This window comes from Neodiprion fabricii, chromosome 7, assembly GCF_021155785.1.
Source record: "Neodiprion fabricii isolate iyNeoFabr1 chromosome 7, iyNeoFabr1.1, whole genome shotgun sequence".
Taxonomy (NCBI): Eukaryota; Metazoa; Arthropoda; class Insecta; order Hymenoptera; family Diprionidae; genus Neodiprion; species Neodiprion fabricii.
This window is the reverse complement of record NC_060245.1, coordinates 24,594,642-24,618,687: the sequence shown is the minus strand read 5'-3', so window position 1 is coordinate 24,618,687 and position 24,046 is coordinate 24,594,642. Positions and strand designations below refer to the sequence as shown.

The window sequence follows — 24,046 nt, the reverse complement described above, 5'->3', positions numbered from 1 at the left end:
ACCTGCGGGTACACGTCTGTTCTCTGTTCTCCGTTCAGCAGGGGTTACGCGGGAGAAAGTATGAAATGTATATCTCGTCTTTCAAGCAGGTCCATGGTCCCGATCTTCGTAACAGCGTTCAACCTGCTCAACTTACGTAAGCTCTCTTTACGAATAGCGCAATTCGTGACTCATTGTCAGTGGCCTGAAGTCAAGTGGTCAGGGCGGGGCACTTGGGATTCCTTCGGCGATTCCGTACGCCTCCGCTTAGGTACACACGTTCGCATTCTTTAACGCTGCACATCACAGGCAACGGGTTTCATCCGCATGTGTCAAGTTATAGTTTCGTCGTGATACATTTACGTTGAAAATACAGTTTCATGTGCTGCCCAAGTATTCCCCGTACGTTAGCGCGAGTGTGGTTTCGCAACGGTGGCAGGAAATACGCGTCGCTTCGCTCGACGTTGCCGATGCAGCGAGTAGAGGTATGTGAAGAGTCGCGACGCATCGCGGTTTTGACGTAACGATACACCACGCGAGGCAAACAATTCACACGATATCAAATATGTGTTTGCACAATCTACGCGACACGAATTAACTGGGGAATGTGGAAAACGGCACGCTTGCTGTTATCGCAATTCCGTTTGTACATGATCATAATTTTATCGTCGAAAGAAGTCATCGGTGTACCTACTACGAATCGTTCAGATATTAGAAAACTCACAATTGGTAGGCGCGCATAAAGATGGACGAATTTGTTTAAAATCCAGTGGCCGACCTCGTCCAGCGATTTCTATCTTCAAGGTCGCTGAGTCTTGTTCCGCCTCGGTTCCTCAATAATACCGGTCTCACTATCCTTTCATGTGAAAACCACTTACGACGAGTAATTTTTTCTTTTTATTCAGTTTTTTATTTCCGAATCCCGTGCGGAGCTGTAGCAGATGCAAATGGGGCTCCTGCAGTAGAAGGATTCCTCAACTTCCTATTCGCGATTACCGCACGCCAGCTAAAACCGAGCGTGCGTAGAGTATACCCAGACGTATTATACGAGTATAAGCATGTAAGCTCCGTTAAAAGTTGAAGCATTTCGACGACTTGATTTTATCTAATTGGCGGATCGCGTGACGGCTGACTAGGATGCTGGGAGCTGGCTGGATTTTAGCGCAAGGCGTTCTATTTCCTTCCTTTTCCCTCTTTCTCATGAACTTTCCGCCTTTCATACGAGAAACTATAAACGAGACTGGTAATTCCCTCTGATAGACGTGCGCACAGTGCGTAAGGGATCACCTGCGTTGATGAGAGAGAAGACAACCGAGGAGCCAGCCTAATGGCAGATCTAAGAGTTAGAAACGGTACAGTGGAGGAGGAGAAAAGGTCCGTGGAACTGCCGCAGAACAGTCGCTGCATGTAAATTCGGTTTGATCGAGCCTCGCGACATGCCAATCATATCCCCCGGGAACTGATCAACCATAACTATCGCGTATTGAGAGTAGCTCGCGTTGTATAGGAAAAGAATACGAAAACGGCTAGAACTTGATCGAATTTTGTATTCCGTTCTTCTCCCTCCGGTGCAGTTCTGCCGTCCCTACCCAACGGAAGACTCTCATCGGCGCCAAATTGAGTCACGGAAACTGGAACGTGAGCCTGCGGAGGCACTGACTGTACCTAGCGGGACAAAAGATCGTCCTTAATAATAATTTTAATGCCGATGTGTGCCGGTTACCTACACACACGGCCTTACGCGTGCCAGTAGTGGGAATAACCGATGCGATCATTAAGGATGATCCCGAGTCAAGTTTAATGCCAGGGTGAAAACATGCGTGCTGCAGGTAGATATAGTGGGTAATAATTTCTTTCGCTGATGCCCGTTTTGTAGGAAATGATTATCCCAACGGTACGAACCCGATACTTTGAAAATAGAACCCAATTACCGCGGGCACGTCATAAGCGTCAGAAAAAAGATACGAAAAATAAAATGATATCGATACCTAGAAGTGACCATTTCGAAGATGGGATATATTTTGACCCCTTTGTCGCAGCATCGAACTATAGTCAAAGTTCGATAGTACATGAATATTAGAGAGCCGGAGATCGGACCGTTTGATTTTCATTCGTCTAGAAAAGACTTTATCGTTGAACGAAATCGATATTCGCGATTGCCCTTTGTTGCTGCTGTTCGTGACGCCGCGCCGGTGTGCTTATCAGAAAGGAAATGCGTTTCCCTAGATTAATTTCTTCCGTGGTGTTGCGGGAAGGAGAGACAATATTCGACGAGGCGTGACTCCAACCGGTAAGACAATTGACTCGGTATAAACTAGGTAACGAGATTACTGGCATTAAAACGCAGTTTCACACCGCAACGCCAAGCTGCACGGTCTTTCTACTTTATCGCAGGAATTCTCCAATGATGCATGAGTATGTATATATATATATATATATATATATATATATATATATATATATATATATATATATATATATATATATATATATATAAAATTAACTTGTTATTTCTTCCTTGTTCTTTCTTTTCATCATGCAGTTAATAATTGTACTCGATTAATTTCCTTAGTGAGAAGAGAAGAAATTCATCCCAATCATATATACATATATATATATATATATATATATATATATGCAGTATATGGATATTAGAACCTCATGCATTGTGTTAACGGATGATTTCACCGCTCCGTTGTACGCCTGAATGTCACTATAGATCGCGATGCTTAACAGGATGTTAGTACAAAAGCTCTGCATTTTTCGTATTGTTTCGTTGTAGATTGAACTACGTGATGCCTAACAACATACAGCCAGTCTACCCGATTGTAAGTACCCTGATATTTGAACGTTTCTTCGTATACTTGGCTTCGAGACTTGGTACGAAAGGTAGAAATATCTTTTATAGGATGAATACGCGAATGACACCTACCTGGACAATGTTCGATTCAGCCGGATGGATAATATAACGCGCATGACAATATTCGTGCAGTCGGTTGAATAGACGAGTCAGACCCGGGAGGTTGTTATGACTGAAGAGAAGCGGTATGATCGCACTTCGTTTTTGTCAATTGAATACCGCACCTCGGGTGAGAACAAACGTGGAACAAACACTCGGCGACTCGTCGCAACATTTGAGCCTATCGTCAAAACTGTTATTTTAATGATATTGTTTCGTTTCTTACAATCTTTACAACGTACGGCTGGCGAGAAATTTGATTCTAACGGAAACACGATCTCGTTATATTATACTTTCCATACGCGTGTAAAAACTTGCCACAAGCCGAGATCAGCCTCAAAGTTTAACGCTCCTTGATCGGTGGTGAAACGTAGATAACGAGGTCGAGTTTTTCTCGCTAGAAATATAATACAACGTAAGGAAAAACGCGAACGCTGCATAAAACGGTCGATTTAATTTCAACCGAAGACCACGGGTCAAGTCTGCTAGCGGATCAAATCCTACAGCGGAAACTCGTCGATATCTGGCATCACTCGAACATAGAATGACGTCCCGAGGTATTTGGACCGTGATGGCCGATCTGAAAAGGGCAACCTAATTTAGGAAACCGGCATAGCGTTTGGTCACTGTCCGCAGATAGAAAGAGACTGACTTCGCTACCAACTGCAGGCCAACGAAAGCAGGGGATTTGGATGTGCGCTCATCTCTTATTCGTGCAACGCGAACCTATGGTGACACTGATGTAACGTCCGAGCTAAGCGTCGGTTTAGCCTCACTTTGTTTCTCAACCTTGTCTACATATCGGCGAAGAGGAGGTGATGTGAGGAAATTAGAGAGGTACTAATTAGCCTCAGAAACGACGACATTCTCCCGCAAGCAATGTATGTTATCCGCCCGTGTTGTTGTAACCTGCACCCGACGGACTCTAATGGCAAAAGAGAAAATAGAGTGAAAGTATAACGCGAGACGCGTACAAAGCTCGATGCATTGGCACAGTTGAAATATTTTGCAACAAGACTGCGTCGTCGTGTGAGAAAATTTACTCATGAAGATTGAAGACGTGCGTGCGGCACATACGCCGCAGTTCTCGGGCAAGAATAAGACGAGAAAAGCGAGGTAAAGTTGGCTGTTGGCAGTTGCCGGAATTGGCACGAGTCGATCGATCGCATATCTCATCGGTCAATCTCCCCGTAAATATAGACGCCTTTCGAATGTGCACCGCACCGATTTAGGTGTTGATCCATATGATCCATCCGAATCAAATGCTATCGTTGCAAGATCGGCTTTCCGTGACACGCATCGCGGATCATCTTATCTTAAGAAGGGGGGTTACGGAATGGAATCAGGCTAACGACAATCACGATATTGCGGGACTCTGTTTGCGCCGCATTTGTTTCCCGACAATTATTGCCGAGATGCGGAAACACGGGGAATTGCGTTAGCTACTCGGTGCATCTACCAAACCTACTCACCGATTTCGTACATCACTGCGGCTCTGTGGGTATAAGTGTGTATGCCTATTCTCTGCTCACTCGACATCCAGAAATAACTCTCTCGCAACGAGTCACGCCGAAGTCAAGAAGGCCGGGGGCCGTTATTTAGGTAGCGAGTTTCCACTGACAAATATCAAGTAGTACAGTTTTCAACGTTGACAAATCACTGCCCAAAACAATATTTCCTCCGCATACCGAGGTTGAGGAATGAACGAATCTTTTGCTTTACCTTCACAATGACGGAGAGGCAGCGTCATATGCGTGAATGATTTTTAAAATGTACCACAACGAGACCAACTGTCAACTTTTTCAAGTACCCGTGTCTTTGATTCGGCGCAACGTTAGCATCTCCTCTTCTATTGCTTTCGAGAAATTGGCGTCACCGAGCGGACAGAAGAATAATCCTCATTCACGTTAGTCACGAAAGAGCTTCGGATATATCTACCAAGTCTTGAACTCGATTGGCGAAAAGACTATCTCGCGAGCATCAAGTGTTCGCAATCACTGTCTCCAGCGTCAGCGATTTCTGACGACTGTTCCGTTTAGCCTTGGCTCGACTGCAAGGGGCTTAGAAAGACGGATACGGAGAGAGTGAGAGACCGTTACTTGTTTTATGGAAGCATAACAGATGTTCCTTGGAATGATGCAGATGTTGCTCAAGATCGACGCTTGAATGGGTGCAGGTACACGTAATGATGCACAAATGAAATTGCTCCGAGAACCTCGTTGATCCGAGCTCGTTAAGAAATATCCTCGTCTACCGACTCCTTTCTCCGCCTTCGCCTCCCTTCATTCATCCGGAGGGAGGACGATGCATAATACCCGGCATCCCCCCAAAATGAAACCATCGTCTACCTGGGTTACGGGATCACCTTGATCAGATTGAATGTCTCCCGCAAGGCTGAACGCGTATGCCTTTTCCCGTACCCTCTCTCTTACCACCCTGTCCTACCGCACCGTAATAACAGATATAACACGCCTGCGATATACAAGGGATTCGTCACGCGTCTACGACTGCGGATGAGGTATCTGGAGCAAGGCGGTGTACACAGGTATAAACGCGCGTTGCATTTTGTGTTTCGCTATGTAAAATACACAGAGAATATTTCTTGAAGGGGACCAGTCGAACCCCGGGAGGCGGCCAATCTACGCCGACCATTAAGAAATATTCCATCGACAAGAACGTATCTCTGAGAAATTCCCGTGATTTTACTCTGATTCGCTCTTCATTTTTATTTCGACTCCACAGGCATCGGTAGGAGGTTCGAATTCAAATCATCGGATGTATAAAATGAGAAACAACTCGATCGAGTCAGGGACGCTGATATGCTCTATACGTGGACGAGCGTAGCCGTAGTCGTGTTAAACTTACACTCGCCCAAGTCCCAGCATCGAGTCGATATACTTATAATTGTCTAGCTCTGCTCCATCGACAACTATTTCCTTTCAAAACTTCCTTTCTTCACAATCTAGTACACTCGGCCTTGGCGGTGACTGCCGACTGAGTGTGCGTCGTGGTTTTTTCCCCTCCTTTTTTTTCTATTTATTTACCGCGAGATCTCGATAGTAAAACTTATACCTCCGTCAACATCACCTTCGCAATAATTATTTAATATATCAGCTCGGCCGATCTTTTATCCCAATTATCATACCATGCAAAACGACGTTCGAGCGACTATGTTAATTTCCAATCGCCCACTCCGCGCGCACACGATTGGAAACCTATAGCGAGATATAAAAAATCTGCACAAATTGCAACCGAGGCTTAATGCAGATAAAGTTATAACGAGTTGTGCATAATCGTTGATCAGCACCGAGTGGCGCGATTAACGGTACTTTAAACGTTTCTAAACTTAAAATATGGGCATGTATCACCCCGGATCGAAGTATATCTGTACCGTTTCTACCGCTACCTGCAGGCTGCCTTATGCATATAGACCGATCTGCAGCACTGTAGGTACGCGACTTTTGCGTCAGCGAACGATTATAAAAAGGTCAGGGACTCCGCGGCTGACTTTTCAAAGTCTCTCCGTAAAGGACATCTCTTCTGAGCATCGGGCGAACGGGTTTGCTTGTCGACTTTTGCAGATGGCGCACTCCAAGAAATCTGGGATACCCTATCGGCGTAACATTCTGATCCTTTCGCGTTTCATACTTTTGCAGCATAATAGAAACAATCGCGGCGGCGAGGCTGTGGTGGACAATCGGACGCAGAGGTCAGGTATTTCAGGTCAAATCGTAACACGAAACCTAGCGTGTAGCGAGGGACACCGTACTTGCAGGGTTTCCTTGATACCCGCCCTCTGAACTTACACGGACCAACTCATCGTAACGGGTCTCCGTCACGCGTAGACGGTGAAAAATCCCTGACGAATCGTGGCCTCGATTACGATTTGTTAATCGCTTCATCCCTTCGACTCTGCATTAACGGGAATTCATTCTAAACACCGAATATTCGATCACACAGCCGAGACATTACGTTTTGGTGTAGGGAACCAAGAATACTTCGAACCTAATGAAGCTGAGTTAGCCGAGAAACGTGTGAAACTTTTTGGAAATAGATAAATGCGGTTCAGATTTATCCTCGTAATTCTATTATATAAAAATATCGGGGATTCAAGGTGTTGCACAAAATTTTGAATTTTGGACTTCGCTACCTTATCCGAATGAATATCAAAACGTTTCGCTGTTAATTCTGGCAGCTACCTTTAGCCTTGTTCGAACCTACTAAATTACGTATATAATCTAGGATATTTTCTGTCCAAGATGTGATTAGCGGCAGCGAAGAAATGTGAAATCATCTTAGTTTCGCTCGCTTGCGGGCAAAAATATTTCATTTGCGTAATGATGGCCGTATTTTACGAAATATGGTATGTTCCTCATTGACCCGAAATTGGAGCATCGAATCGCGATTCGACTGCAAGAAATAATAAGAACAGGTTCTCCTTGTCAGAAACCTGCACTTATACGTGTGGTGAGTATTACATGACGTAACGGCGATGAGATGCGACTACGGTAGCTCACGCAGAAATGTGCTGTATATAACGCACATGTATAAACATCGTGGATAATTAACGGTAAACCGAACGAAAGGAATACATTTTTATAACCGTCCTCGCTCGAGAGCAGAAAAACATCGCGTTAGTCAGCTCGAATACATACAAGGAGCAGATTTTTCAACTTTATTCGTCTTTTTCTCGGCCACTTTGCTTTGAATTTATTCACATTTTTTTACCAGCAGAAAAAAAAAACGAACCGTCAAAATTGTCGTCTGACTTCCGTTTAACGGTTCGACATGAGATTCAAACAAAGGTACGTACGATATAATACTTGTACGGTGAACATACGGAGGTAAGCTGGAGAATATCGCGGTGAAAATTGTGAATGTTTTTGAATTTAAAGAGTTTGGCAAGTTCCGAAATATGCCGAACACTCCGAAAGTTAAATAATTATTCTTGGCAAAGAACGTCGAAAGCCTAATCCTGTCCAACACTTAGCTCCTACGTGAACATAATTAAGGACGTACTGGCTATACATTCTCATTGTCAACCAAAAGTGAGCCTCGCCGAAAATATTGAATAATTTGTGATAAATTTAAAGTCGGAAAAAATCAATCACAATAAAGATGATAAGAAAATTGAATTTGAATAATAATAATTCCCAAAAGTTTTCAATAAATCGTTTAAACAGCACGTTGTTTAGCAATTTTTACGGCTTTTTTTTTTTATCATGTGAAATGAATTCGTTAATTTTTCTGAATACACATAAATTTCACATGACAAAAAAAAAAAAAAAAAATGATTCCCTAAAAATTTGCTAGGCAATGTTTCGTTTAACCAATGAGTCGATACATTTTGAGCATTATTATTATTATTCAAATTTAATTTTCTCATCGTCGTTATTGCGGTTGATTTTTCCCGACTTTTATCTTATCGCAAAGTATTTAATATTGTCGACGAGACTGACTACTCGCGGTTATTCGGTCCTCCCTCAAATAGCCAAAGTCGTGCAGAATAGAAAACGCGAGACGTCGCCAAGAGGATATTCCTTCCGCTGCATATGCTTGCGTAAAACAATACGAACAAGGTGTAATAAATGAGTTGTTGCTCGTACGTTTCGGTAACTTAGTCATCTAATTGTTTGTTGTTCACTTGCGTGCGCGCTTGCTGCGTACGTATGCAATGAGACAGTATATGCGGTATGCATAGGCATACGTTCATACCGCTTACCGCGGTGATTGCGCAACGAGCGAGAATCGCGGCTCGCGTTTCTTGACGTACAGGTACGTTATACCTACCCAGTTCAGGTACGTACGAGAACTGATTCCGAGTCGACACGACGGCACTCCGGGCACTGCATTCTCTCCTCCACTCTCGCGCGTAACCTTCTTCTCCGCAGTGTGTCATACTTAGAGACACGTAGAGAGAGGTCTGCCTTTAGGTATAGGTGGGTAGGTGGGTGCATACACTTATACCATGTACATGTGTACAAATACGCAGCTTATTACCTTCGGGCTGCAGGCGCACCTGCCGACTGATTCGGATCGCGAATGAATGTCTCACGGATGTTGCTCGACGAATACAACGTGTAAAAGCACCGGGGAATGCGTCAAATACGAGTCACATTTATTTTTAATACTTGAACAAATCGATGCTGAAAAGCGAGACATGGGCTAATAAGAATCGTGTAGCCGGCCTGCCCACGCACCCACGCAACTCAGTCGAATCTACGTTATAGATATACCAAACGAATTTCATTCGATTTCAATCAGACGCGGAGGTGACTCGGACGAGAAGGTTATATACTCAGCTGCAATGAAAAATTCGACACGCCCCTTGCGTAACGAAACATCGTAACAGGGAACGAAATGCAACAAATCGATAAATTTCCCTGCTCTTGCAGCTTGCATTTTTCCGCTTTCATTTTTGAGCGATGCATTTTTCATTTGCAACCGTCCGTAGATCATTGTGTGAGGAATAGATATACGCTGCAGGACCCTGATCGTGAATAAGCCGGGAAGAAGTCGGCTGCGTCTACTTGCTACAAAGTACAGTTATCGCACCAAAGTGTTTTACAGAGCCTGGACACGACGCGGGCTCGAAATCTCATCCAGAAGAGAGCGTGTAATAACGCGCATGTGATTGCACACCGTTGACCTGCGCCGGAAGTGACGCAATCATAGCTAGCGACAGCCCCATCACCCTGCCCATCCGGTCTCGAATGACCGATTCGACTCTATAATTTTTTAAAAGTGTTATTCGCTCTGACCTCTTCACCGATTGATCGCAGATTACCAAAAAGCTTCCGTTGACGAGGCATTCCCAACATTTGTGGGGAACATGGCATGCACAATATAGCGGTATACACTCCTGAAGAATTAGATTATGCAGCGAGATTGCACGATCACTTAGCCGATACGTTCTAACATCCAGTAATCATCCAGTGAACGGACATGTTACTCAATCCGGTTGGTCGTGATTTGTGCCTGCCTCTGTACAGTAGAAGATGCGTAGTTGTTTATCCCTTTGTAACAATTCTAATTCGTTATAGAATCAAGTTCGTACTGTACAGTTACACAGTTACACTCCGGAGCAGAGATGTATTTTTTATTTGGGCCGTAAGCAGTGAGCGTAAGCAGAGATAGATATCGAGCCAAGGAGGAAATGAAAGTCGGGTTATAATAATTTATACCGGAGACTTTACTACGCGCGTGTAATTATGTGCGAGTATGGATTGACTGTTCAAATAACTGGAAACAGACGCACACGCGCACACGCGTGCACAAGTGTCCGCGTATCAACATGACTGGTGAAATATAAATGATTAAGATAAAGAATAAGCATTAACACTAGCACATTATGCCGCTTGGCCATCGTCGCGGATTTAATTTTTAATACTAAAAGGTGGCCGTAATAAAAACCAGCGACTACTCAATCGAGTTTTATTATTATAGAATCACCTACGCGTTTAAAATAACTACCGCGCCCATGGTCCGAAATTTGCATCTGTAGGAACACTGCAATGCCTGTTCTATTTTTTATTTTATTTTTCATACGTAATGCCAAACGAATCAAGTTTAACAAAAAACTTGCAACTGCAGCGGAGTGTGAAGTACGGTACCTCGGTGTACGTTCAACAATGTGAGAAAATCAGAAAAATATCAGAATAATAAACACTGTTCCCACTCCCCGAGGCCATTCCATTGGTGATGATGTATGGAGCGTTGTTCGAACCATCGCTATTATTAATGTTGCTGTTGTTATTATAACCGTCGGTCACGTAATATTGCGTACCGCTTAGCCAGTGTGCGTTTTGTCCGTCTCCGTATGAGTAGCGTACACGCGTTACGGGCCACGTATTTATTACAGATGCGTATATGGAATATCGCACTATCCACCACGAGTAGCCTAGATAAATCTAAATCGAGAGAGAGAGAGAGAGAGAGAGAGAGACAGAGAGGCCGAAGTGAGTTAATCCAAATATGGTTGAGAAAGCGAGGAAGTCGCGGAGGAGATTGAGAGAAACGGGAGACCGAAGGAAAGTGATAAAATTGGGAAAACAAAACGTAAAAATACTCTATCGCGTCAGCGTAGTATCGTTCTAATCTCGTCATGCGAATCGGGATACACGCCTCTAGAATGTCGAGATCACATGGCAGGATGACTGCTGTTGTAACGACTGAACATAACGCCCAGTTTCCCCAAAATATAATTTCGCTCCGAACATTTATGCAGTGTTTATTAACTCTAGGTTTGTACACACCGAAAGCGCATTTTACGAATGAAAACCGTTCCTATACTCAAACACGTGAATGGACGAAGAATGTCCATTTTACGAATGCAAATACAGTCGCCCAGAGCTGATTGCAACAGTTGTCACCAGATATTGGGGAACAGATCCGCTGAGTTTGAATTTTCATTTTACCATGGTACAATGAAGACCGTTCGTTGCGCCTGATGCAGGAAGTTAGAAAAGGCGAGAGACACGAAGAGTCCATCTGCGTGCCGTCTGTTTCCCGTACGATGGCAGGCCTTCACTGGTGTTGGATAGTACATAGAGGCTTTGGTAAAGAGCGAGGGTTGTGAAACGCCGCACTTCCGGCCAGAATTTAACAGTAAACCGAGCGACTACGTGCCTATGGGTGTAGAAAGAGCGAGCGGGAGAAAAATTTTGGGGAGAGGGAGAAAGAAAACTGAGAAACAAGCCGGCTGGAACCCTGAAACACGTTCATTTGTATTCAAACAATTCATTGGGTAAACTCAGGTGCGTCTCCCGTCCACGTATCGAGTTGAATTTTTCATTACATGTATCATACATAAGAATACATAGAAGACGTATGCGCGTGTTGGTGTCTAATTACTGACAACGTCGGAACGAGAATTAAAAAATAATGTTTCTTCTCTTCTGGTTAAACAGGAAACTCACGTTACCTTCGATACGATTGAAATTTTTCTCACTACTTATAATGCTTTGGGACCACTGCCTGCGGTTGCCCGTGGAAAAGTACCCCGTACGACGGCACCTTGAGGGCCCCAAGCCCTTCCATAATGTGAATAATAGGTAAGCGTCGTGTGCGAAGACCGCCACGTAGGTAAAGTAGTATACGCCACAGCGTGCAAACACATTGTAACACTGACTGTGAGTGGCTCGCATTGTCGGTTGAGTCGAAACTCTAGAAAATAAACGTTCTAACACAAGTACGCATGTTCCCTTTGGAATCACTTGGTATACGAACGCTATGGCAACCTGAATATAAAGTCTCGACGAAAACAGTCTCACCAATGAGAATCATAAACGATTAGCATACAATTAGTTGTAATTTGTGTCCGTCTCACGATTCGCTTTTGCGACGTGACGCAGCTTCGTCGCTTTCAGATCATTCACTAGGGTGTTTTAAAAAAACTAGAAGACAAAAAAAATTCTCCCCAAACAGCTTCGAAAAGTTCTATTTAGGTACAAAAGTACGCCTGTTAAAATTTTAGCCCTCAGTATTTACAATAAGAGGTTGCGCATCGCACTTTTTCATTTTCTATAAGAAAAAATATTTTCCACAAGGCATTTGAATAAATTTTGACCTGGAATAACATTTGAACGAGTGAATTTATCAGAAAATAACAAGAAACCTTTTGCCAAGAGCGTTCAATTCAGTACAAAAATCTGAACGTGAATTTTGTATACGATGTATCGTTAGCCGGTTATTAAAATCAGAAGGAGCAAAAACCCATGTTTTTCCCACGTTATTTTTATAGAGAATAGAAAACTGCGACGCGCAACATCTTAATGTTGATATAAAGAGCTTAATTCTTAACAGGCGTATTTTTATACCCAAATGGAACTTTTGAATCTGTTTGGCAGAGTAACAAAATTTTTTTTACCGTGAAACACCTTATTATTATTTACTCGTGACATTCGCGTACTCTTTCCCCCTTTTCCCCCCATTACCAAACATAGATACATAAAACAGATGAAAATAAATGTCAAAAAGAAACAGCGTCAAAGGCAATATTTTCCAACATGCCGAAAGTGAGTCATGGGAGACGACTTCGTCGAGATTGCGGTGGAGGAGAACTCCGCCGTCCGTTCACCCCCGAGTGGTGGGTGGGTGGCAGTTGAGATAGGTCATTCATTGTACGGGCTGCCGAGGAGTCGGAAAGGCTGCCAGATTTATGATGCCTAGTTGCAGAGGACTAGGACTAGGGCCTGGTCGCATCTCCTTGCCCACGACCCACTTACACACTTACACAGACTCGCATAATTGTGGCCGTCGGGTCTAATCAAGGAAAGCTCGGGTCTCTCTCATGCCTACTCCGCTGGGCCATGACGCAACGGCAGTCGGTCGTATATAATAAACTCGAGCCTCGCCCACGCCGAGAGTGCGGAGCGAGTCTTACGTCGGGTAGAAACACGTTGAATAACAAAATTAAAAAATCAGAAAAATCGAGATAATTTAATTCAACGCGGACGTATCGATTTGCCATCACGGATTGCCGCGGCTTTGCATTCTTAAGAATAACGTTTCCAGCCATCGACCGCAGGAATATTGCGAAACGCTGACTCCTTCGCTTCGCCGCAGCCACTCGACTTTCACGCTTCAAGTGACGTGGCGTAAGTTCGTCTTACGAAGAGCCGGAATGAGAAATAAGTAAATTTACCAAATTTTATCCGCCAGGCATCGTAGTTCCGGCGCCTGAAAGACAATGGGATTATATAACTCGAGACTGGCGGCGCCTCTACTCGGAAGTCTGAAATTCCGAATGTACGATCTTAATTATCCGAGAGGCTTATGCTCGGCCAGATTCACTGAACATCGAGCAAGCGGCGCGGGTGAGATCGTTGATCGATTACACTGGTCAACGAAAATTTTGCTAACCAGTGCTAACTTTGACTTCGTGGCTAATTACAGGCAACAGGGAACAACTGCATTAATTGACGCTGAATGCGAATGAAGTGAGAAATTCTGCTCATCGTCGTCGTTTGAAAGTCACAATATTTCAGGAACGCGAGTGTTAAAACAGCGACGACGATCGGATTCTCCGAGAAAAAATTTTCCCGGCGGAAATACCGGATTGTTTTCATTGCATAAATTATCGATCGATCGTTCACCGATAATGAAATGGAGCAAAATCGTGAATGTGTTTATACCCTGTATTACGATGTGCATGCGCATGTATCTTGAATTGCTTTCTAAATTTACATCGATATCGACGGCTCGAGCATCAGCGCCGCCACGTTATACTTTCACCCTGCACCGAGATCTCGCAAAGACGCTGCGATACTGTTACAGGGAAGCGGCGGAAGTTGTTGCGATAAATGAAACCTAAGTAGGTAGGTTTACGCTCCGCGTACGTGTAACATACGAGTCAGAACTGTGTCAAAGACGAAGAGATAAAAATCGTCCCGCGCGGTATAGAAAATCAAGGATATACCTGTATAATACCAAATCGATTCAGCGTTACCCGTGTCTTCCTTGTACTACATTTTACTCCTATAAAGTAAATCCGTGGCACAGGGATTCTCCCCGTATCCCAACTCACGGCATGAACGTGGTACAAGGTACACTTTCACTTTAGCCAATGATAACGACGATCGTAATTCTTCCCCGCCGAAGAGAAGAATCGCGGTATTCATTCCCGGTCTCCGATCCACTCTCTCGAAATACTCGGGAAATTTTTTCCCTCAGAAAACGAACACGAGGCAATATCGACGAGCGGTCATCGAGGTACTCGTGCGGTACTTCTAACGGCGCAACGCGCGCGTGGTTATCAAGTTTCACGCAGGTATTATACAGAAAAACCAAAAGGATGAGCGAAATTTATTTTTACCTCTCTTATCGCCGAGCAGAGAGCTTCTCCGGTCTCTTGATCAGGGATCGAGCTCCACGGCTTTTCCTTTTCCTTTTCCTCGTCTCCCTTGTCACTGGGCCCACCGTGTGCCGGTGGGGGGTAAGGGGGATATTTTCGCGGGGCCCCAGGTCCCCCGGGGACTTGGGGACGCCCTAACGGCACTCCGGTACACGACTCGGCTTCGACGACCGGTTACGCACGGACACGCACCCGGCAACGGTACATATCCTACCTGGGCGAGAGCTCTGCGTGTCGGAATCATCGCGTGCTCTGCTACATTTTCGATGCTCTCCGGCTTACAATTAAGGGGTCACACCACTGTGGAAAAAAAAAGAGAACGGCTTTTTTCACCACTTTTTTTCACGACGGAAGAAAAGTTAATAGGATAATAATATTCGAGGAAATTATTAGACGTGTATTTAAGTATCACGAAAAAAGATTACTATCGACAAATATTCAAAACTGGCGACACTGGAGCCATTATCGCGAGACATATGTTGAATTCTGCGGCACGCACTCTAATTGGTGTAAATTTGAATCTAGAAAAAAAAAAGAAACTGCTCAATCTACATGTCCGTAGCTAGAGGAATACGTATGGGATTTTGAAAATATGGATTTTTGTGTAATTGGCGAGTACTTTAATGAAAATATTCAATTGCCGACCAAATAAAGGACACTTATTTGCTAATAAACAACGTTTAAATCAACTCATCGAATATCCGCTGCGTGTTTCTGCAGCTATTAATATGCAGATCGAATGATTTTATTTTTTCCCAAATTTAAATTTGCACCAATTACACCGCGTGCCGCATGTCTCTCGAGAATGGCTCCAGTGTCGTCATTTTTTAATATTTGTTAATAATAATTTTTTGTATTATACTTGGATATATATGCTCAGCAACTTCCTTAAATATTGTTATCTCGCTACCTTTTCCTCCATTCAGAATAAAAAGAATGGTGTATTTTCTAAGCTTTTACAGTTGCGTTACCTCTTAAAAATGCGAAACGCGGAGGAAAAAGGGACATTTTTTTATAAAGCTCGTTTCAGTCGGGCGTGATTTTTTGTTCTCAGCGAGTATAGCCGTACAGGGAAATCGGGTGTCCGTTTTATACCGGTATTCTTGAAAAGAGGGGAAACTCGGTGTAAGCCGGAAGTGGATCGTCGCGAAATCCGACGCCAGCTGGACACCGCCTTTTGTATCTTTCAACGAGACCACGGAGGACACAATGCCGACTAGTCTGCGGGAAGGAGAAGGTGTGCGACTGCCGCATGTCGCAATTCTCATCCACGTCTCGCACCCTGATGAAAAATCTGTGATGAATTTAAAAATCGTTTCTCTTTGCGGTGCAGTCCGCCGAATAAACTTTCTTTCGCGGCACCGTTTAATATCAATTATTTACGCCCGCGTGACTGCGAAGCAGTTAGGATAGTGAAAAAAAACTTTAAATCATGACTTAAACAGTCCTTCCTCGTCTGACTGTATGTGTGTATGTACTTGCTTTGCTAAGCCGCGAAACTGCGATTACCGTGAGGCTGCTTACTCGAAAACTCGTCGTCACCGGGGACAACAAAAGCCCCTCGCAAGAAATCTACTTGAATGAATGAAGCGGGTTCCCTGTGCAATCGGATCTTGCTCAGAGACCATTTTCGCCGCCTTCAAATCTAGTTTGAGGTAGGTCGGATTGTCACGTTGTATCAGTTATGTGTTAGGAAATCAATTGTTCATAAAAAATTTATTCCAAGTCGGATATCAGTTTGGAACGAACGCGAGAGCTGTTGGAATGATTACTTTGCTCTTCTTTTTCTTCTTCTTCTTCCTCGCGTTTTCCCACGTGACTCTGATCTTGGGTTAAGTCACAGGTTCGGTGCACTCGACGTGATATTGCCATCCATGATTCGGTAATTTTTAGCATCTCGTGGATACGAGGCATACAAAATGCCGAGAAATAAAATTACGAAGTTTGCGAAATTTCTTTTTATTTCGAGTCGTTAAAAATGATCTAGGATTAGTTGTCAAGTAGGTAGTTAACGCTGATAATAAATCGAATTCACACGAGACTATCTAGTATATAATCTGAACAGATATAAACGTCTAACAGAGTAAATAATTTGATTCATTTGAATGACTGAATATTTAATTAGAAAGACACGTATTTGAGAGGACAGGTATTAGGTAATTATACTGGATGTATATACGTATATTGAAACTATTTCGAAATTATTCCGCGGCAAAAATTTGTCCAAGTAGGTACATCAATATAGGTATACCTGCCTGTACGCATAACAGTAGAAACCTGAAAGAGCGAAAAAAATGTCGACACTCGCGGGACTAAAAACATGGCAAACAAAAAGTTCGTACTTTGGTGAAACTTGGGCGAGCTTGAGGGAAAAACGTTGGAGGCGATGTTAATGAATACAGGGGTGAGATATTTATCCAGCTTGAAACAACGCGCAACACTCTATTTCCGGCGATATCTTAGAGCTAGGGCTTAAATTGTCGAAAAGAATCTCAACTCTCGGTTTAGTCTATTTTCAGTTTAGTCAGCGCGAGTGACGCTGCCAAACGTGTTCTGAGTCACTTCGGAAACCAGGATTGTTTCAAAACAGTCGTCTCGCGCAATTGCAGAAGCCGAGGCACGCACACCTAACCCCGCTTCCTATACTTAGAAGCGTGATGCACAAGTGTACCTATAATAAGTATCCGCGGCACCAACGGGGTACGTCCAGAATTAGCGTGACAAATGGAAAAAGTACCAAAAAATAGAGAGCGTGATGACCCATCAGGACGATACACGCAATTGTGTTCCCCTTTAGCAAATTTATCTTTTCTTAGTTCTTCTTACCCTTCAGGTAGGCAGAGCGAAAGCTAACAGGCCAACGACCCGCTGTGCGTTATGTAAATAGAACATTTGTAAATAGATTAGCGTGAGCGAACAATCAGTCGAACAGGTAGGCACATAAACGGATATTCTTTACTTATTCCCAAATTTTATGAGGAGCAGCGTCTTTTTTGGAGTTCAAGGTCCGGCTCGAGTTACCCTCGACGGTTGAGAATGAATAGAAGTTAGTAACGTTGTTGTAACTACGATTTATGTCCAGAGAAACCGACGTTTCGCAAATTCAGAGATGTCTCCAATTCAGTAGACCGTATAATAAAGGAAGAAGTGCTCGTTTGGTAGTTTGAAAATTCGGCTCTTTAAAAGCCACTCTATGTGAATTTCTCTGTTCAATGTTTCGTTACGATAACGTTACTAACTTGAATCCCGTAGAAGAAAATCAATTACGAGTCACCCTCGTCTGCGATCGTTATGCCAAAATTGTCAGCAAAAATCGCGGACAGTTCAACAGCAAAGATTAGCCTTCTGGATTACTCAAGCTAGAGTTTAAGGATCCAATGCCTGAAAATTTGACTGGCTCTCGTATTTTCGGAGGCTGTTTATTTTTCCAACGGCACGAATCACTCAACCTTTCTTCGTCTTCTTCGTTAAGGCTACTGTGAACAAGACTAGGTGTTCTCCGGAGGGGCGGAAGAGGCGAGAAAAAAATTAGTTCAGTAGATAGTAAGAGACTCGTAAGGCCACGCGACGTACAATCGTTAATCACGTTAGCGAGGACGGCATGATTCATGCATATGCGAAAAATGACACTACCGTAAAGACGTACCACGTAAGCAACGATGTACCGAGAAGGCGCTGAAAGCGTTGCGCAAGGCCCGCAAGCATATACATCGCAATGCATACACGATGCAGTAATTCGCGCACGCGGAATATCCGCTACCATGCATGCTGACCTTCCCGTTGCGCAAGGATACGAAACGACAAGTTTCAAAGTTCAACCAACACCCGGAAAGGCACCGTACGTTCGATCGATCAGTCAAACCGGCTGAAACGGACTTGCGGGTATGTTCAGGCTCGTTCTTCAGCCTGGTAGTACAATTAGATAGAATGATATTAAGATCGATGAGCAGACAATCACATTTACTCGAGAGGCGGCCGTTTTCCAAAGAAGCGGCCAGTTACCAACACCTTCCTGGCGATAATTTCCTGCTCCAAACGTTCGGTTAAACCGCATGCTTCGAGTCCCAAACAGTTTCCCCGTGACACGGAAAGATCCGTACCGTTGCGGGAGAGAGGACGCGTGGTGCGCGTGTATCTAGGAACACTGGTCGCCATTTTAAATCGTCCAGGATATTCTAAGCCGCGTAGCGAGCAGGTATGGGTGGGCGTACAACGCCGACGAGGTACGCAAGTTTGCCGTCTTACACGTTACACAATTGCGAATAGAACGGTCCTTACCTTGGAGACTCAGTACCTCCGGGGGCTTCCGCGTAATCCAAGGAATCCGGAAACAACGAAGCTTGGTCGAGCCGAGATCCGGAAAGTCCTGCACGAATACAATGCAACTGTAGGTTGCATGCGGAAACGCGCACCACGTAGCGCAGCGAGAAACCACCAAGTTGCGAACGGCGAATATCGAGGGTGGAGTGATGGACGAAGGGGGTGAGGGGTGCACTGAGGACGTCGGCCTTCGACGCGTACCGACGTCGGAAAATCGATCACTGGCTTCCGGAGGCAATTGCAACAACAACGTAACGCAACGCAACGATCGAGGCACTTTGTTAAATGGCGGGGAGCAACCGACAAACTCGTCCCGTTAAACTCGGTCCGTAGTTTATCTGATTATCTGCTTATCTGCTTACTGGTAATAATCTACAGCCGTCTTCTCTCTGCGTTGAGGAGAGGCACGAGAGGCGCGCGAGCGAGCCGGCTTTCGGCGAGGGACTGAGGACGAGGAGCCCGGGGGCAGAATCCGACAGAGACGGAATCCCCTTCCTTCCTCGGCGTCGAGGCCGCGTCTCGCCCCACCTCGCATCCACTGAACCCACACTACCCGCTTCTACTACCACTACCACACCCACGCCTCTCGCTTCGCTCGCACACCCTCCTCGTCCTTCACCCCCGCGCCCCTCGTATTTCCCCTAGGTACGGGTGAGCCCGTAGGTTCGTAGCTTCGTGTCGATCAAGTATAAAACGACACCTCGACAAATTCGATGCTTGCTCCACGTACCTACACGACTTGACCTTGTTTGTCTCTCTCCTCCACCCTGTCATCGGGCTCTCTAGAATTCGATTTCTAAGCTTCGCGAATGATTTTATCGGAAATGGGGGGATTAATGAATGAAAAATCCAGCGAATTAAATCTGTTCCTTGACTTTCATTTCAAATCCACGAGAAAGGACCGTCTTGACTTTTCTAATGTCGCTGAGAGATTGAGGGCTGTTCGGACCCACCGGTCGCCTTGGGGGACCCAAGGGCTTCAGGTTTCGACCTCTGGGTTGCAAAAGCAGCGTGAGTTTGAGAAAAAGCAGATAACCATACATATATATACAGTCTAATGAGCTCTCTGTTTATGTTTATACATATTGTTTATACCTTCGGCACTTTCCACGTCGATTCGTTTCCGTACCGATGATCTTAAGGGATCGCAATTCTAGATGCCAGTGATTCAATAATCCAATAGATTTTGAGTGGTGAGCTTCTGTTCTCCGTGCACCGTGTGGTTTTGATCAACATATGTATAGTATAAGTTGTACGCGAGGCGGTGATGAATCTTGTAAGTAGTTTTTCCGACTTGAAAAGGTTTCCGTCAAAACACGGAGTGTGTGGTAGGTACTCTATTCGTAGCCTACCGCGTAAGGTCTCTCTTTGTAGTTTTGTATGGGCGGAAAAATCTCCCGCAGCCAAAGAAGCCCACGACTCCGGTATAATTCTAATAAATAACACGCAATTCGGAGTGATCCGAAGACGCGTAAGCCGGCGCACGTACGGCACGCATCTCCGCGTGTCGTTGAAGCAAACACACTCGCAATCGGTGGCAAACACGCGGTGTATACAACACGGGCACGAGAATAGAATCCCTTGTTCGAGGCTAATCGCCCAGGCTGCATCGAGCCGCGGTTAGTAATGGTAATAGTAAGTATTCGAGAATTTCGACGCGTCGGTTACATCGTCGTCGTTGTTGTTGTTGTTGATGATTTTTTTTCCCTCCTTCTCTCCGTCCCTTGAGAGTTTTTTTTTTTTTTTAACAAACGCTTTTCTCTCTCTCTCTCTACTTCCGTAATCCAGTAGTTCGGCGGTATTGAAGCAAGTAGGTAATTAGAGTGCCAGTAACGCGAACGACGATACCTGCCAATGAGAATAATGCCTAATCGTATCCCGCGACGCCGCCTAGCTCAAGGCTCGACTGGTAAAAATTATGAATAATTCAAAGCTGTCGAGAAGCCTGCGGTTGGGCCTAATTCTTCCCGTAGAAAAGCAATTAATACTTTTTTACTCGCGATAGGTCCGGATAGCGGTTCGAGGTTTGTAAGAAACGAGCTACCGTCTACTTCTTGATCTTCGTGCTGCCGAAGGACCGATGCGTCGTTCCGAGACGCCGATTATCTACACGAGATAAAATAAGAATGAATAAAGAATACGGAGGGGGGCTGGAGAATTGATGGATATGCGAGGGAATACATCGCGGATCGTTATCTTCAGCCACGATGAAGGTGATTTCATCCACGATGAGCGCCCCTCGTATTTCAGAGCTTCGCTGGGTGCAGCGGTATCGATAAACGGAATTTCGATCGTTACCTGGAAGAGAGAATTACGAATTCGAAATTGGCCGGGCGAACGCGAGTGAAAAATGACCGGTGTCTAATACCGAAAAGCCCTTTCCACGCAATAATCCAAATTGCTCGCCCTAATCGGTATACTCGCTGCAAACGGATGTGCAAGCCTGCGATGGAGGCATTTTTGTTTCTCTCGGTTAAGAGGGGGGGGTACAGCTTGGACGGTCTAAAATCATATGTAACTATTTTTATGAGTTTTTTTTTTTTTTTTTTTACAGGCTGGACAGTGGTGTCAGGAGATTCACCACCGCAGAAGCCCTCGAGTTCGGCGTCGTTCGCTACTTATACACCCCGTGCCGTCATTTTTTAACAAGTTTTAATGAAAAAATTCTAAAGTATTCATGAAACTATGAATAATGAACTCCTCAAACTGAAATCGCTCCATGTCTCTTCATTTTCTTAAAAAAAAAAAAAAACCCACTCCTGAAAGCGGGTATGATTTTATACCGTCCAAGCTGTCCAAACGTACCCCTCCGTTGTTCAGGAAACGCGGGTCGAGCGGCCCTAAAAAATCTCGCATCCTCGAAGGGATGCGGCATCCCTCGAAAGGCGCCACCCTGTATAACCTTGGAGGCGCAGCGAGGATGAATATCCCCACCTAGAGGCAGGCGTGCGTTGTACGCTCTGCAGGGACAGGCGTTCGTTGCCCGAGGTGGTTAATCCGGCCGACGAGAAAGATCCTGCGCCGGGTCGAGGCCGAGGGTCGAGAGGGGAGTTAGGGAGGGCCAGATGCGCCCGAAATTATCCGAGAGTTCGGCATTCCTCGGGCCCGAAATTACAACCAGGAAGAGGCTGCGGGGACCCCGCATCTGGCCCCGCGGGTCCTGCAGGCCCGTTTCTTTGTTGCCAGGCCGTCCTTGCATCGCATCGCCGTCCCGGTCGCTCAGCCATGCCCCGTTCTCGCATCCGATCGATCACCGCCACCTCCACGTTTTTGTTCTCAAATCTCATTCCTGCAACCGGTTCCAGTGTCTTGCTGCCTACGCAACGAGGTAGCCGGCTATCGCTTTATCGGCCGAACATTGATGTTCACCAAAACGGATCACGGCCTCGCTGCTGCGAGCTCGAGCTGAGCGATTACGCCGATAATGAATTCGAATTGTTCGAGAACGCCTGCAGTGGGTACGTATTGATTATATTTACTTCGCATCTGCCACTTTCCGCCCGCCGATTCATCTCGATAGACGTTCCAACGTATCTACGTGTCAGGTGTTAGATTTGCAGCCGCCGAACAAGCCGGCGAATCAATGGCTAATTGAATTCAACTCGATTCCGGCTTGCGTTGCGCTGACACAAGGCGGATTAACCCTGATTGCCCTTGATTGACCTTGAGTGTGCGACGGTCCCAGACTCGGTTCGCGAACCTGACAGACCGATGCAAATGAAAGCAAATGACAACGGATGCACCTATCGGAATTTCCGAAAATAACAACGCCGCCGGATTCCCGAGAGTTTTCTAAGGTCGACAGGTTCGGCGTACCAGCATAAGACATACCTATCTTACAAAAATTTCTTTGAATATAAAATTGAGACTTTCCATCGCTCGTGAACAAAGCGGCTGCAGAGAATGATAATGCAAAGAATTATACGCTGCATGTATATAAAAGCGAGTATAAAGTAGGCATTTGAAGAAAGTTCACAAAGGCTAATCGGAAAAAGTGATCTTGTACGTGTTGGTCGTGTTTCGGTTGGCATTCGGAAGGCGTGTTACACCGATAGGGGAAGAAAGTGAAATTGGTTTACGGTGTAAATAGCTCAAGCAATGAAGTTTAAAACTTGAACCGGGCTCGGACGATTGACAATGAAACGAGCAAGTGAATTAATCTCGCCGAGTGTTACACAAAGGCTTACGTGCGGAACACGGACGCGGAATGATTTCCATTCCGGAAGAGTATCGCTAAATTGCATTTGGAATTATTCAACGCCCGCGGTTCGCGCGATTCTCGCCACGACTCGTAGGAGGTGGGCGATTTTCGTCCATCGGACGAAACTTGCATTCCACGTGTAAACGCGGGGCTGAAACTTTAATCGGTCGACATGCAAAGGCAAACACAGTAGTTATTCGTTTCTTCGGAGTTTCGTGAGCAGATGCACACGCGGTCGATCTATGCGGTTAAAAATAACAGTTGCAATCTCGACTCGTGGGCGGATGGTCGGCGAACTACTGAATCATACGTGCGGCATGTAATCGCGGATTTTCCATCGGTTACCGATGGGCGTGCCAGCAACGGTACCCGTACAGACTCGACTCGTAGAACAAGGGGAGTGAGAGCCGAGCCGAGAGATGATTACAATATGCGTGCAATCCGTAAAGAGAAACGCGTGGGTCGAAATAGATCGGTTACTCGCGTAGCGCGCGTGGACACCGATTTGCGCATTGGGTATCCGCAACGCCGCGTGACTTTCGACTCGACTCGACTATCTTTAATTAGGCACCGGAGAGCGATCGAGCGCTAAATACCTGATCGAAAATAGCCCCGCAATTATGCAACCGAACGGAAAGCGCTCCGGCGGGCTTGAGCTGCAGGGTAGTAGCTTGGAAAGGGGAGAGATTCTCCGTTAGCGAATCCATCCACTTCCCGTCGCAACCCCTGCAAG

At 45.2% G+C, this 24,046-nt stretch overlaps 1 protein-coding gene across 3 annotated transcripts in view; it reads right to left on the bottom strand.

Annotated features, from left to right (window-relative positions):
- LOC124186999 (LIM domain only protein 7) overlaps nucleotides 1–19,567 on the bottom strand; it is a 62,402-nt gene extending 42,835 nt beyond the window's left edge. For 2 of the 3 annotated variants that reach the window (XM_046579230.1, XM_046579235.1), the window contains exon 1: nucleotides 19,071–19,566. The gene's annotated coding sequence lies outside the window, so the exon portion shown is untranslated. Of the gene's footprint in view, nucleotides 1–19,070 lie in introns of all 3 variants that reach the window. The other variant, XM_046579233.1, reaches the window with a different exon arrangement.
- Between the last annotated feature and the right edge of the window lie 4,479 nt (nucleotides 19,568–24,046).